Consider the following 16964-nt stretch of genomic DNA (forward strand, 5'->3'; position numbering starts at 1 on the left):
GACTCACGGCTGAATAAAAGGTCCGGATAAGTCACGTGATCCGTCACGTGATGCAGCGTGGCTCCGCCTCCTGCAGGAAGCAGAAGGGGCCACAGCAAGAGCTATCTGCAGCTCGCAATGCTGTGAATAGCAGGGTAGAGTTCAAACTGCAAAACGAAGCTCCAAGGTAATGCAAACACACCGCTCAGCTGACTCACGGCTGAATAAAAGGTCCGGATAAGTCACGTGATCCGTCACGTGATGCAGCGTGGCTCCGCCTCCTCCAGGAAGCAGAAGGGGACACAGCAAGAGCTATCTGCAGCTCGCAATGCTGTGAATAGCAGGGTAGAGTTCAAACTGCAAAACGAAGCTCCAAGGTAATGCAAACACACTTTTGCTTCACTTCATTGACCTAACTCACAGATAAGAAAGTAAGTGGCAACCCGTGTATGTAAGGACAGTCGATCAGTGTCCTCTGGGGGACTATCTTGTAATTAAGTTAAATTTCTATTTTGCATTTTTGTGACATTCGCGAGGTAGCGCAGTGAGGGAAGGTCTCGTCTCTGAGATCTGTTCTTATCCTGCTTGACATGTTCAAACCTGTTTTTTTATGCACTATTCTTTTTAGTATAGAGCAACAAATGTCACTGCCTTGTCAGGCCCGATGGCATAATGAACGCTCTTGTAACGTGAATCTATAGTGAAGTGATATTTCCCATCCACCCCTCTTGACCTCGAGGTCTCCCAAAATCTGCTGTTAGTGACGCACTGGAGAATAATTGGGGCTCCATTCAGGGAATTGTTTGCACGGTTGCAAAGTGACTTTGCACTGCCGACACAAACCCTGATTCAAGGAACTGTACAAAGTGTATTTTTTCAGTGCAAAGTCATTTTTACAGGAGCAAGTGAATTTGCACTGACTTTACACTGCAAAAATACCCTTTGCATAGTTCCATGAATCAGTGTTTGTGTCAGCAGTGCGAAGTCACTTTTCTTCAGTGCAAAGTCTCTTTGCACAGTGGAAAAATGGCCATGAATCGTGCCCTCTGTGCACAGATTCAGCCCCATTGCCTCCTCTCACACGAGGCGCAAAGGGCCATCAAGCAGGGCTCTCGATATTCAGTGGATCCCATGGGTTGTCATGGCAACTATTTGTTGACTTCACAGTTTGCAATGGTTGTGGCCCTCTTAAAAAGAAAAGTCAACTGCGTTGCAGCTTCAGAAAGCAAGGATGCATTTTTTCAGAAGTGGAAATGAGACAATTATTACAATTGTACACTCGTACAGAATTCTTACAGCAATTATTCCAACAACTTGAATATTCTGGCCCAAACAGTGAAGGTCGTGATTGCATAATTGATACAACATATTATTTTAGGATTATTAAGGACACTGGCTCTTTGCGGTCTCATTTAATATGGTGGCTCGTTCTGAATTGTCCAGAAAGCATTCGAGACGGAAAAAAACCTTGTGTAAGCAGCATTCAAAAGCGCTGTCCTAGTTTGCATCATTAAGAATTTATCAGGCGCAGAACTTGCTCACCGCGAAATCATCCCCATGCCACAGAATTCATAATGAAAACGGGTTTTATTAAGACAAGAATGGTCATATGTTATTGTTAGGAATCCGGAACTACCTCACCAGTGAAAATACTCCCGTCTCTCAGTAGAAACTCCCTATCTGATAATACAAGAAAGGATTTCTGTGACTGAAATTCACCTCATCAGCCTCATCCATCGGCGCTGCATGTTCTGCTTTCGATGACGCATTGGGTGTCAAACGTCATCCTACCTCCAACCGTTCCTCACGCAGGGGCCTATTTTCAAGAATTCGACAGAAAAGATGCGCGTGCAAAACGGTAGCACGGACTGCTAAGGGCACGTGCACCCTCGCTGATGTACAGGACATTTCATCAAGCACAGCCTTAGGTTCTGTGAGTGATCATTCCATCCATGCAGTTTATATTTTTCCCCAAATTACATCAGAAGTATCTGGAAGAAATAAGCCTGCTTTCAGTTAGCATTTTTTTTTATCGTTGCTTTGATATATTTATGCATATGGGTCTCACTACATTTGTAAGCATTTCTGATCGTTTAACAAAACCATTGTCTGTTCTCACATCCTTAGAGACAAGGAAAGGTTAGAGCCCTTCTTAACGGTAATTATGATGAATCAACACAAATCAAAACACTCGTTTTATATCTAAATACAAATGCTGAGCTTCCCGAGTAAAAGTGGGTTTAATCAGCTGGAGCCTCGCTCGATCCAGCTGGCTGATGATACTTGTAAGCACATTTTTGGCCAATGGAGCTGATTGATTTTGGTAACACGTCATTAGTCAGGAGGTGGCCTGGAAACCCAGGCAGCAGTTTGTGTGAGAGAGAGATTGGCGCCGTGAAGCATTAAGAAGAGTTATGGGATTTGCACAGGATGTATGGGCTACATGCATTACGTTGTTCAGCATTTATGTCGGTTGCAGTTCTTTAGATTGGTAAAGTGACTCTCATGAGCAGACGAGATGTGCGCCACTATTAATAATTGGTAGGCATAACCCCTAGTAAAGGAAAGGCACTGTTGACTAAAGAGAAATGACATCAATTCACCAAAATGCCTGGTATAACAGAAGTGAAATCACATGCCCTGTGACATCAGAGGCTGTGTGATCACATGCTTTTTGGCCCAGATGATATCACAAGAAAGTGTTGGGATGCATGTACAGCTCCCATACAGAGCCAACCGATTCAGGCTGAGAAAAATCTATTAGCGCATTAGAAAGTGAAGGTGCTGGCTGTAGGGGAGGGGGGAGTGGAATTGGGAGCAACAAATTAGTCTTTAATGTAGTTATAGCGGCTTAGGTAGGCCCAGCTATAGGGCACGGGGGATATTGTGTACCAGTAGTGAAATATGTGTAGCAATGAGGATGTAGACACAGGGCCGGGGTGCGGGAAATACTACAGCATCACCATATTGGAAGTGAGGCCTAGCATTTGGTATTCCCTGTTGGAGGTGGCAGCATGGCATAATGAAGAGTTTGAATCATTTTCCCTTTCGCAAGCCCAAGGAGTGAAGCTGAGAATAGCAGCATTGCTTAATAGTATCAAGCTGTAGGCCTGTGGAACAAGATTGGAATGTGAACGTCAGAGAGCGGGTAGGGCTTGAGCCCGTACCAAAGGACAAATCCATGGAAGCCAGATCAGATGTCTCAAGCTGTCATGATACTCGGTTTAGATTTAGGGCACTAGTGCCCTACGGGACAATGGCCCTCCCATTTGAACTGTGAGGTGGCTGGGAAATAGACTGCATAAATCCATCAGGATCAGGCTGATTAATGTGATCCTTGAGAGCGCAAGGAGGTGTATCGCAGGTGGGCAACTGATAAGGGGGAGCGAGGTGCAGAACATCCCATGATTTGTGATACGAAGAGCAAGAGGTAATGCCATCAAAACTAGTCCAGAGCTGGGGAGGCATGGTTGGGGTTCCTGCATGTCTGGTATGTAACAGATTTTATGTCACGGCACACTCCAGCCAGGGACTTCTTCCACTAACACTGAAGGTGGCACACAATCAAAAAAACGCCTTTTTAATTTTTATTTGAACCCTGGGTTCTTTCTTGAGAAGGCACAAAACCTGCCTCACACCCACCTCAACAAATACCCTGTGTCGCAATGGACCATGAACCAGGCGCGTGTGTAATAATTAAATATTTATTTATTTTTAGAGTTCAAATGAAAAATCAGAGCAAAATAAAATTTAGGGCAGCAGCCACCACGGTGTGGCAATACAAATGCTAAATATTAGAACGCAGTTAATTCAACTTCTAACACAACATACATACACCTTTAAGAGAAATGGAAACAAATTTGCTTTTCTTCACAATCACAGATGGCACATAGGTTATGCACTCCCCCTGCAACACTTCCCCCAAACACCTGCTGACTAAATTCTGTGTGGATGGAAAGCAGTGGCAAGAAGTCAGAAAGAAGAGGGAAAATCAGGTTTAAGATTCAGCCCACCACCCCAGAATGGGAAGCCAGAAATGAATAATGAAAACCCTGAGCAAAAGGCATACTCAGATTTTACTGGTTACACTTTTTACACTTAAGAGACAAGGAAGCTTACAAACTACTGAGAAGCACACTCAAGCAACGTGAACACAGGTGATAAAATAGATTTTGGGAGGAAAGCAATGCACAGGAAAACACATGCTGCTGAATTGCAATTTCTTATTTCACACAGCCTTTAAAATGACAAACAGCTAAGAAATGAGGATGAGGAACAAAGATGCAGAACAGATAGGATGCTGAGGGGAAGGGATGGCTCTTTATAGGATGATAGTATGGGTTTTTCTATGGAAAATTCTAATTGGATTTTTAAGAAAACAAAAATACACAGACAAATATGGTTTTGTTTGCACAAGGACCGGTTCTACTGATGCTATATTTGAATGACTATATTCTTAGGGAAAGACACCAGCTTGCACTACTTATCTCTGTATAGATGAATTAATTAATTTATCTCAAAATGGTACTAAGGACTTACACAGATAACTGAAATAATTATAAAAGGAATATGCTAACAGATATGGACTAACACAGATTCTTCTAGGGAAAGGGTGAACAGAGGATATTGGCAATTTGGGAAATGACTAGGGTTTTTATAGGATTATAATATGATTTCAAAAGGATGCAAGGTAAAAGAGCAGGACATGCAGTTTTTGGGTACTGGGTGATGTGATACTTACAAGGTACACTTGAGTTTGGTCATTTGGACAGCCAGCAGGGTCTGTGGGCACTGGGGCCAAGGATCTGGTCACTGGGACAGCTGGACTCTCCTGGATGGGAAGAGCTAGCAAGATTAGCAAGGTCTGGCGACTGTGGACAGTGGGATGGGTCAGCTGGGCAAAGGGTCTGGTCACTGGATTCTCCTAAAGGGGATCAGCAACCTCTCCTCTTTTTTTCCCTGGATCATTTGATGTGCCTGGTTCTAGATGGGCGGTTCTGCCTGGACTTGGATGGTCCTGCCTCTGGATATTGTTTTCAGTTGCTTGTACCTAGTGTTTCCCTGTCTCCCCCTTAAATAGCCAGAGTGACATCATAGAATTTTACAATCTGGAGGAAAGTACCCAGGAATTAGTCCTATCCTAGGAAAGGGCAGCCTATCGGTCCTCCCACCTCCCTCTGGGCTGATTGGTTAAAGGGAAGTGACATCACCTTATGTGTGTGCATTGTATGACTTCCTTTGTCTAACAAGCCTAATTCTTTACAATAATGAGTTATGGGACAACAATGTATGTTTACACTAGGCACCATCATAAAAAGCAGATATGCAGATCCCATATTTCACAAGGAATTGGACAGTCCGATCGCCAACTTTGTGTGATGTTGCATTTCTTTGTGGCACATTTTTGCCATTTTTAGGAGACACATTGGGCCTCGTCACGAGGTTGGAGATAGCCATGGCGCTGTTAGCGCCATGGCTGCCTCCAAAATCGTTGTGACTCCGGTCTGGTGGATGGAGCAATTACCGGTCCATTCCGAGGACGGTGGGACCGGTAATTCCCCATTCACCAGAGCCATTCCCCATTCCCATTTGATCCCCCATAGGGCTCAGTGGGAAGGGGCGAGGCGGCAATAATGGTACCGCAAATTGCAGTACTGTTATTGACCCTGGCATCCCTTTGCGGGCCCCATCCTTAACACCTGGTAAAACCAGGCATTAAGGAAGGACCCGCAAAGGGAACTCGAAGTAGGGCGGTAAGGGATTCTACAAATGGCTACGCATATGTCCCTTACTATTTTGCATATTTTCACCAAGTTTCATGTCTGTGCCATTTATGATTCACACCAAAATATATTTTTTTCTGTCATTCCAGTTCACCATGGACTAAAAAGACGGACATAGGGGGTCATTATGAGTTGGGCGGTAAGGGATTACCAGCACCAGTTAGGAGACCGGTGCCAGTAATCCCTTATCGCCCAATTCCGAGGTCTTTTAGCGGGAACCGTAAGGAACGTGTGGTCTGACCACACATCACTTACGGGGCCCGCTAAGGGACCAGGGTGCAAATAATGGGCTTGCTAGTCGCGAGCCCGTTATTAGCACCCTCCCCATTCCCCATGAGCCCTATGGGGGCTCAAATGGGGAATGGTTTGTTCAATGGGGACTTACCGGTCCCTCCAGGGTCGGAATGCACCGGTAAGTCCCCACTGAACAAGACCGGTGCCGGACCCAGTATTGGAGGCAGCCATGGCGCAAATAGCGCCATGGCTACCTCCAATCTCGGAATGAGGCCACAGTCTCTTTCTGTGTGTCTAAAAATCACATGATAACTGTCATAATATCACTTTACTACTTATTCAGGGTATTGAAAGAAACATGTTAATGTAAAAAGTTCTTTAAAGTCCATGGAGGGCATTTGTCACTGTGAGAGTGGTTCTCGCAACCCCACAGCCAAATTGTCTGCTCTTGGCTTCAGCTTAAACAAAGAATCTCCTCGGAGAGAGTGTCTGAAGGAAATCACACCTTTATGTCAAAAACAGAGCTTCACTCCCCACCCTTTGTATTTGATGGCAGTCCTGCCAGCCAGTCTGGTAAAGACAGTAATCATCACACCCTAAGCCCACTAAGAACAGAGCACAGGTCCTGGCAGCATCAGTTCACTGGTAGTTGTGAAAATGTGGGAGGCAAGCTTTCCTGCCAAACTGGTTTGACTGCAATTCCTGGGCCTCAGCCAGGCTGCTTGAAGTCTGTGTGGGGGGGGGGGGAAGCATAGTGTACATGGCTTTGCAGCCCCCACCTCCAAGTACAATAATATTTCTTGTGCGAGCAACAGTGAAGTATTTGACATTTAACTATAAATGACATTTTTCCTGATTTTCAGAATAGCACATTCACACGTGTGTTTATTTCAGTTCATTTTGTTATTTCAATGCTCTTTCTGCAGCACACAGTTTCTTGTTAATTAACTTTCTGCAGTGCTTTTAAAGATATGGGCAGTTTCTAGCCACAAATAGATATACTGCCAAGCATTGCTTTGAAATTGACATGAGAAAAAGAAATACTGCGTTACTTCTTTCATTTACTGCAGTTTGTGCGCAATGACTTATAGAAAAAGAAACCACAGCTGTGTTTAAGTGGAAAACCAAATTCTTTGCCTTTCAAGTAATTTCCCAGTACATCAGCTGTCATGGAAATGTTTTGCCTCAATTCTTAATTCTCAGCAGAAGTAAAGCATGACAGAGTGGGTTTTTATGAAAGGCACAACTTTGTGATGTTTTAAAATTAACTCAAGAGCAAATTGCAAAGCCGTCTTGGATGTATGTGTGCAGCTTAAGTATTCAGAAATCAGAACAGCAAATGTGGTGCCGTTCTGCATGCAGGTCATTTTCGGATGATTTCAAATGGAGGTAAAATAGTGCAGAGCACTTCTTTTGGTGGCATTCTTGTGTTTAGTGCTCGCCATATATGTGTGCCACGAAAAGAAAACACCGCCGTTTTTTTTCCGTATTATTTCCATGCAGTTTTTCTTTGAAGGGGATTTCTGCAAGGGTCTAAATGTACCTCACAGAATCCCCTGAAGAGGGAAAATGGGACGATCCCTTCCCCCGATTCTCATCCAGACCATGGCCTAGGACGTCACGACCCAATCACCCACCACGAGAGGAATTCGACCAACTCACGGCCACCCCAGACGTCAAGATCCACTGTGGCCACGTCCCACACAACCAAGGAGGCTGCCCATCAATCAAAGCACGTGCCAGAGCCTCAGGTGAAGCTGATATCGACCGCATGGATCAACTCAATTAGACAGCAACCACTGATACTGCCATCGTTAGAGATGCCATGACGACATAGCCAGCGACAAGAATTGATTGATTGATTGATATTCAAATTCTATCGCGCTCGTACACAGTGTTTCAGAGCGCGACAAGGCAAGGGAGGGGAACAGCGGAGAACAAAACAGCGATCTTACTAGGCCCAGTGACATTGAGAACACACAAGTGCATGGGAGAGGGAGAGGGGAAAAGAGCATGGAAGGAGGGAGAAGTGAAAAGTGCGAAGCAGAGGAGAAACAGATAAATAACAAGAAATAAATAATAAAGGCAACAAACAGTGGTAATGCAGCCAGCAATTTGCAAGTGCTAGGTTTAAGGCAGCAGACAGGGTAGGTCTGATAAGTGCAGGAAGAAAAAGGGGGGGCTGTATGGGTACATATACAGACCCCAGTGCAAGGGATGGCCCGGAGGCAGTGCGGGAGGGTGGCAGGGTGAACACACGTGCCACCAAGCACATTGGTCATACACACACCAATCCACATGAAGAACACACTCAGTGCTGTGACGTAGAGGACCGCTTACACTCACACATGCATCGTTGTTATTTTCCACATAGGCCAGCTACAGCACCGCAGGAACGCAGGATGCCAGAAGAGCTTGTGTACATGCTTGCAGATGCTTCCTCGCCACTAAAACCATGAAGACGTAACCACTGTATATGGACTTATGCATATGAATCTCCGTCACCCCTCGCGACCCCCATATTATGGACGAAGTACCGCCACCCATAAACCAGGCTATGGTAGGCTGCAAAACCAGAGTGTTCAGGCCGGAGCAGGTCAGACAAAACTGCAAGGTGCTGATCGCGCAGAACAAGGCCCCGACAAAAGCCCCCAGCCAAGGCTGCAATGTTGCAATCTACATGCCACGCTCCCCGCGCCAGGGTTACACCTGCCACTGCTAAGCGCTGCCCAAGCTGAAATACAAATCAAATGCTCATAATTCTGCTCAAGCCACGGTCCCGCAACACGTGACTGGACCGACCTGATACGATGCCAAGCTCCAGGGACTAGAGAAGCGCTGGGGTCTCACGTCTGGGAGACAGACTGCAACAATGAAGTGACAAATCAGACACCAATAGCGATGGGAAACACATGCACACCAGCTAATAGTCAGACCTGTCCATTGTCTGCCACTGACACATATTCATACTTTGTTGCCAGCACCAGGTACACCGCAAGCTGGGAACAACAATGGTCCCAGGCTTGGGGGGCACGCGAGTGGACCAATCAGAATACGAGGGGCACACCACTGACACCATTATAGTTTAGCCAATCACTAATAGTCCCTTTGTAACAACTTGTAGTGATTATTAGGGACAGCCCAAGCGTACCACCTGACCCTTTCTCAACCACTAACTATCTTTCCTATATGTGCCTATACTAACCCCACCACTCGGAGAGCCAATCCGAGGTGGGGTTAGGTTTGGGGGCTAGTTCTCCCAGGTGACGTACGTAACCGCGTCATACAGCTAGAAAAAGGGCCTGCGAGCCCACCAAGAGCAAGTGGTCTTTCGGATGCCTATGACCTGTGAGCCCGTCCCTGCCTGTTTCGTGTAATAAACAGCAGTAACTCTTTGCTCTTGTGTGTGCCTCATACTCTGTTGGGAAGCGGGAGGAGTTAGGGCCTCCCCAGCCCCGGTGGTCCGCATACGGCCCTGCCGCCCCCGGGAAACTACCCCGAGAAGTTGGAGGCTCTGCTGAGATCTGCTGAGACTGAGTGAGATCACAGCAAAGCTGCTTGCATCAAGGTGGCCCGGCAACACGGCATCCCTCTGCCGTTGCCCCCTTTGGAGGACTACAGGACCATTGCGTAACTGTGAGACGACCGGACAGCGCAAATATAATGTTTTGCGGGAGGTGGGAGGAACTGTAAACAGGGTGGCGGGTGGCTCTTACAGGGTGTTAAGAAAGATTTTGGCCATCGAGTGGCGATTGGTGTGTAAGGTGTAGCGGGAACTGGCACGAGGGCCATCCCCTCTAGTGTTACAGAGCAGGCTGGGTGGGGCTTCAAGCACCCACGTGTGACTGGCGGATCACGCTGATTGGTCAAGATTGCGGACACCTGTATAAGGGGGTGTGGCATTCCTATGAGTTGGCCTTGTAGATCAATGAATAGATGAAGATTCCTATTGATTGAGTGTTTTAACTCTGTGAATAGATGACGTATTCCCGCAGGAGGTAGCCAGATTGTTTCTCAGTGCGGAAGATAATTGGCTGGTTAAGCTCCCCTAGAGAGGGGGTGTATCACACGCGAGGGGATGCAGCGTGCACAGTCCGATTTTAAAAACGAAGAAATTGATGGATAATCCACTCCAGGTGTGGTGGGAAGACAGCTGTGGGGATCACGGGGAACACGTTTGTCAAATATGGCGCCCATTCATCCTTTGTTGTAATTGTACGTACCGGAACTTCTTCATAGTAGTTGGTGCCGTCACCCATAGGGCTTGCATAGGATACCGCGGTCTCTTCCTCCAAAGTGTTCGGGGATCGTGGCCGGAATAAGTGGTAAGGGAGGGGTGAAAGGGGAGAGGCGGCCGTGCATGGAGAACGCCGGCATGCGCTCCACAACGAGGGTGGGAGGGGGATCAGAAGAGCGTACACTGTGCAGACAGTGAGGACAGAGGAAAAGGATGAGGAGTTAGAACTACGTTGCAGGTGTGCCAAGTAGCGACGGCACAGGAAAGGCGGGCCAGCTCAGAAGCATGCAGTGCAGGGCACGCAGTCACAGGGGGCTGGTGCACCACGGGTCGAAGGGGGCCCTAGCTCCGGAATGAGAAGCATAAAAGCAGGTGACACTGCTGTAGGAATAACGAGGGTGGTGGCGCCCAGCACAAAAGTATTGTAATAAAAATAGTTTTCCTTTCAGCGGAAAATCGGAAGACCCCAGTTTACGGGGCCAGGTAACGGTGGTGCTGAGAAAGTCAAGTTTTAAAGATGTCTGCGTATTATGGGATAGGGGCAGGGTATAGGGCCAGCACTTTAACAACACCACTCCAACATATCTGCGCAACATTAGCACCGCACAGAGATAAAATAGTAAAGCACAGCATCGAATGGACACAAGGGTCAGACAACAAAATAAGGATACCATGGCCACCCAAAGGCAGTTTTGACATGACCACCCAACATTCACTACTAGCGTATTTACATAACACATACAAGTGGAAGAAATTGGCGCGCCACCTAGAAGTTTTTGACCTCTGGAAAATGTTCCTGGGGTGTGCACCATGGGTACCGGGGATGTTCGCAATGCAGGGAGTAAAAGAGAAAAAGATGAGTGGAGAGGGCGGGTGCAGAGAGCCTGGGAAAACACCCAGTGCTGAGGAGAGTGAGGAGGAATCAGAAGGATCATTCACGGTTGCAGAGGGGAAGAAGGAAAGCAAGGAAGTGACACCCACAAATAAAGAAATAAAGAAAGAAACCGATGGGAGGTATCCAATGAGATAGTTGAGGGAAGCAACACAAGCTCAACTAACAGCAGCTGAGGGAAGCACAGAGCGCACTGATCAAACAGTTTGAGCAGGAAGAGCGGGGAAGGAGGAAGAGGAGGAAGGGAAGCAAGCGGGACAAGGTAGGGGTAAAAGGGCAAGAGGAAGAACAGAGGAAACAAGAAGAAGACCGCATAAGGGCGATAGCAGAAAGGGTGGCATGCATGGAGCAGCGGGAGGTTAGGAGAAAAGAAGAGGAGCGAGAAGAAAATTATATGATATGATATGGCATTTATAACGCACATATACACAAGTGTTTCATGGCGCGAAATGACAATGACAGACAAATGGGACTGTGGAGGAAGAAGATTATATCATGAAAGCGCACGAAAATATGAAGAGGGGACATAACCTTCCCCTCTTCATATTTTCGTGCGCTTTCTGAATACTGGCAAAGGAGGGCGGAATATGGGGCAACAAAGAGGAAGAAGAGAAGATACTAGAACAGGTAAGTGACGCAATAATGAATGAGCTTTGCAAAGTACGAACGGAAGTAGGTGCTGAAGCGGGCAAGCAAAACAATACAGCGCAAGGAGAGGTGCGCAAGGAATGCAGGGCCAAGACATACACGTAAATCAATAAGGAAGCAGCAACAACACCGCAGGAGGGAGGCACAGAGAAGAAAGGTGTGTACACAGACATAGACTTAGAGACCGTTACAGTAAGAGGAAAGCGCCTAGGCCCAGGATTGACATTTTGAGATGGAATCTGCAGTGAGGAAGAGGAGGGATCGTGTGGGGGACGAAGTGATGGAAGCGGGGAGGGATTAAGCCAATTATAAATAACACGCACAGACTGCAGGTCATCGTGACAATGTGAGATGTGGGAAGAGGGAAACACAGGGAAGGAAAAGAAAAGGCAACTAAAAGGAAGAATGCCACGGCTACTGACACCGCCAGCGCAGCACACACCATATGTTAACAGACTTAGAGACCTCCCAGAACGCAGAATGGAAGAGCTAGCTAACATACACAGGGAGGGTCACGTGGCTCAGCAGAGGAGCAACAAGAGCATAGGAGGTGATAGAGTAACACAACACATTACTGATTTTTTTGAACAACTTTCTGACATGGAAGAAGACAGCGAACACACTCACACATCCCCACACAGATGAACGCCAGGGGAAGTGAAGGAGTACACTCTAATGCCATTACTAGAGAGAGGGGGAGCAAGGTAGCAATATGTCCCATGAAAACATGCAGACAAGGAATACATCAAATGCAGACTCCCATCCCTGAGCGGAGGGGCCGGGAAATGGATATATGAACTAGAAAAACAAACTGCTGGGCAAAAACTAGTGGTGAGAGAAGTAAAGGGGTTGCTAATTTCAATACTGGGTGACGCAGCAGATGACATTTGGAAGAGGGCAGGTTTCCCAGGAGTAACAATAAGTGACACATCACATGATGGGCGCCATTTTCAAATTGTCAGGCATGCACTGTGGCAGGCGCTGAGGGCGCAATGCCCAGACACTTCAGACATAACGTCACACAAAATGCGTGAGAATGAAGATCCTGTTGATTACATCCAGGAAATTCAGGAGAAGTGGCACCTGGAAACGCGGGAACTGTGGGACAAAACACTGGCAATTTTTTACCACATATTGATTCAAGGTCTCCCAGAGCAAGTACAGAGACAATTAAAGAAATTAGTAGGGATGGAGGCAAAGGCATGGCCCGAGATACAGCTCACAATAGTGCACCATTGTATACTATGGCAGGAAAAGATTAAACAGAAGGAGGAAGACAGAAAGGCAGAGGAAGTGAAATTGGTCCAAAAGAAACTGTCCAAATATGCCATAGAAGGTGTGCTGATAACGGGCCCCACCCAGGCAACACCGACACAAGACACTACACAACAACAAACAGCATCATTACAACAAGCACAAATAACGACACAGAACATGCCAGCACCCCCACCATACACAGCACAATACACAACACAAATGGGAGGTGGATACACTCAAATAGGAAATGGGTACATGAACAACTATAGGGGGAGGGGCAGACACATGAGAGGGTGGGGATTTGGGCCAGCAGCACCATTACAAGGGGGAGGATTCAGGGAGCAGTACCAATATGGGCAGCAGGGATTCTCAGACAGCACTGGGGGATACCCATGGCAAGCACAGGAACCACAAACATGCTGGACATGCGGCCTGATAGGACACATGTCACACACGTGCAGAGTAAGACTGACACAAGCAGGTTGGGGAGAGCAAAGGCAGCAGGGCAACAATGGGGGACAACAATTATACCAACAACAACAGCCGCAGCAGGGGACAGAAACACTAATACAACAACAAGCACCACCACCACTGCCTCAGCAACAACTACAAACATACACACCACCACAGCAGGCACAACAACAGGCAGCAACAGCACAACAACAACACATCCAGACAGTACAACAGCTCCCACAAATATAAGACAACAAATTGCTACACGCAGACAAGCCAATACAACAGACACAAGTTGGAAGTGTGACAATATTGGGTCACAACCCATACACAGGGAGCGGACAGTCACTGTATCCACAATAGGACAGCCCACAGACGTCTTTGATGTGTCCCATCCTATCGGTAACACCTAACCCTGTGGAGGAACCACGCATAAAGGTGGCGATAGGTGACAAAACATTTTCTTTCCTAGTTGACACAGGGGCCACTAGGTCATGTATTAGGGAGGGGAAGTTCAACTTGTCAAGTGAAGCTATGCACACTCAAGGATTCTCTGGGGCTCGAGGACTGGTTCCTTTCACTGATGACATATCCTTATCTGTTGGATAGCACGACCTGTCTCAACCACTGCTATACTCAAAGCAATCGCCAGTAAACATACTAGGGAGAGACATCATGAGCAGGTTGACATGACCATATCCTTTACTGATAAGGGAATAGTGTGCTCCACACCAGGCATCAACATACTCACAGCACGACACATACTTCAGGCTTACTGTGGCAAAACAGTAGCGAGGGCAGAGCCCGTAGATGGGGACCTCTTCCAATGTTGGACGGACATGGCACTAGCATGGCTACCAGGAATTGAGGGCAAGGTGTGGAGGAGACCAGCAGCTTACCTTTTCAGACCAGAAACACCGACCAGTGAAGGAGAAGGGGCTATAATATCAGTGGACATAGAAAGCATTGTGGCAACCACAGACTACATTGCACTTCAAGCACAGGATGTGGAGGGGAAAGCATGGAGAGCAGTAATAGCACTGCCAGAAGGATGCAGGCTAACACAGGTATCAGATGAGGAGATGTTTTCAGATGACGCAGGAGATGGGGATATGGTGTTCCAAATGAACGTCTATATTTGGCTAAGAGTGACATACAAGGAGGTAGCACAAAAAATGTCAATGGCACTAGAAGCACCTGCCACTACCCAGGTACCTATGAGGAAGATTTAGCTGCAGAACCCGCCTCTTTATGGACCACTAGTCCATATGACGTAGGCTGCCTAAAAATTATTGGAGGAGTAAAAATAAAGCTAAAGAAAGGTGCAATGCTGCCCATGGTGAAACAGAACCCACTATCCAAAGAAGCTGATGGAGGGATCTATGAAACAATAACTGCCCTAGTGGATATAGGAATATTTGTACCATCGGAATCACTGTGCAACACTGTGGTGTATCCGGTGCGCAGGGCAAAAGGAGTGTCATGGTGTTTTATACAAGATTTGAGGCCCCGCATCCATATTGGAGAGGCAGAATAACCCATAGCAGCTAACCCAGCCACTATACTGTGCGGGATACCAGCAGAAGCATCACGTTTCACTGTGATCGACCTCAAGAACGCCTTCTTCTCAATACCTTTACACCCTGATTCACAAGATTTAACAAGTTTCACATACCGCAACACAAAGTGGAAACACACTAGACTACCACAAGGGTACTGCGAGTCACCGTCCATCTTTAACAGAGTAATACAAATGGACCTGGGAAACATTAAAATGGAAAGCACGGTGCTACAATATGTAGATGACATCATCATCTGCAGCACCACTGAGGAGAAGTGCAGAAGGGACTCTAAAGATGCTCACAGTGCTGGCTGAGAAAGGATACAAGGTTGACAAGGGGAAGCTGCAGTACTGTCAAGAACAGGTGCTCTATATAGGGCAGATCATTTCACAAAAAGGAAGGAACATTGCACCACAAAGGGCACAAGCAATAACGAATACACAACAGCCACAGACAATAAGAGAATTGCAGCAGTTTCTGGGACGTTGCAACTACTGCAGGGCATGGGTCTTTGACTACAGCCCATAAATAGAACCACTGCTCGAGGCTCTTAGAGAAGCACAAAGGGTAGAAAAGAAGTTGGGATGTACAAGGGAAATGACAGAGGCATTCAATGAGTTAAAACACGCCATCTCAACTGCACCAGTACTAGCTACCCTCAACTATGAAGAACAATTCTACATATTTTCGCATTGTGATACTGTGTGATGAAAGCAGTACTGACACAAAAGACAAGCATGGGACATAAGCCAGTGGCATTTTACAGTTGCCATTTAGATCCTGTAATGATGGATCATTTCCCGTGCGAACAGAGCCTAGCCGCAGCAGCATTTGTGGTAGAAAAATCCTCCTCAATAACAATGGGATGCCGCACAACACTGTACGTGGCGGACACTCTCTTTGCAATACCGAATAAGCCAAAATCCACACTGACCACACAAAGATCTACAGGTTACGAGATAATACTGTCCAGACCGGAGCTCAAAATAGTGAGATGCAGTAATGTTAACCCAGTGCGATTCATAGCAGAAGTGGTGGAAGATGGAGAGTATGCACATGACTGCACACAGGGCATTGAAATGTACTTAAGCACCAGGAAGGTGGAAGAAAATGCCCTAGAGGGGGGAGAGATAATGTACATAGATGGGTCATCAACAATCGACCAAAGCGATGGGATAAGAAGAACAGGAGCAGCAGTAGTACGTTTGAGGGAAGACTGGTCCTATGTTCCAGTGAAGTGTGTACAATTACCACAACACTATTCAGCGCAAGCAGCGGAGCTAGTAGCACTTATTTTAGCCAAAGAAGAAAAAAATGAGAAAAGATTAACTATATATTCTGACAGTGCATATGTTACATCAACAGTACACTCAGGACTAATAAAATGGCAAAGAAGGGGATTCAGAAGAACAGACGGTGCCCGGTACAACATGCTCTCCTATTGGCTGAACTAATTGAAGCAATTAATTACCCAGAAGAGGTAGCATTGGGAAAATGTCAGGCACACACTAACGGGGATGACCCAATATCAAAAGGTAACGAAACAGCAGATGCAGATGCAAAACATGCTTTGTATTTTGGTGAGGCATGGTCCATCCAAGAAAAACAAAAAGATAAGGGGGCGGGGGTTAGACAGATGTTGATGAAGGATGGGTACACACACATCCGAAAGACACAGATCATGTAATTACAGGCAGCAGCACCAATAGCAGAAAAGGAACTATCGCTTAAAAGAGGATGCACCATGTCCCCCACAGATGCATTATGGTGACAGAATAATACTGGAAAGGTTGTTATGCCCCTGGCAATATTGAAAACAGTCATGACCCAATTACACTGTCCCACACATATAGGGAAAGAAGTAATTGCTGCACGAATAAAACAATCATGGTTCTGTCCCAAGCTAAACTCTCATGTTG

Source organism: Ambystoma mexicanum, chromosome 10 (genome assembly GCF_040938575.1).
Source record: "Ambystoma mexicanum isolate Mex_15411 chromosome 10, UKY_AmexF1_1, whole genome shotgun sequence".
Classification (NCBI taxonomy): Eukaryota; Metazoa; Chordata; class Amphibia; order Caudata; family Ambystomatidae; genus Ambystoma; species Ambystoma mexicanum.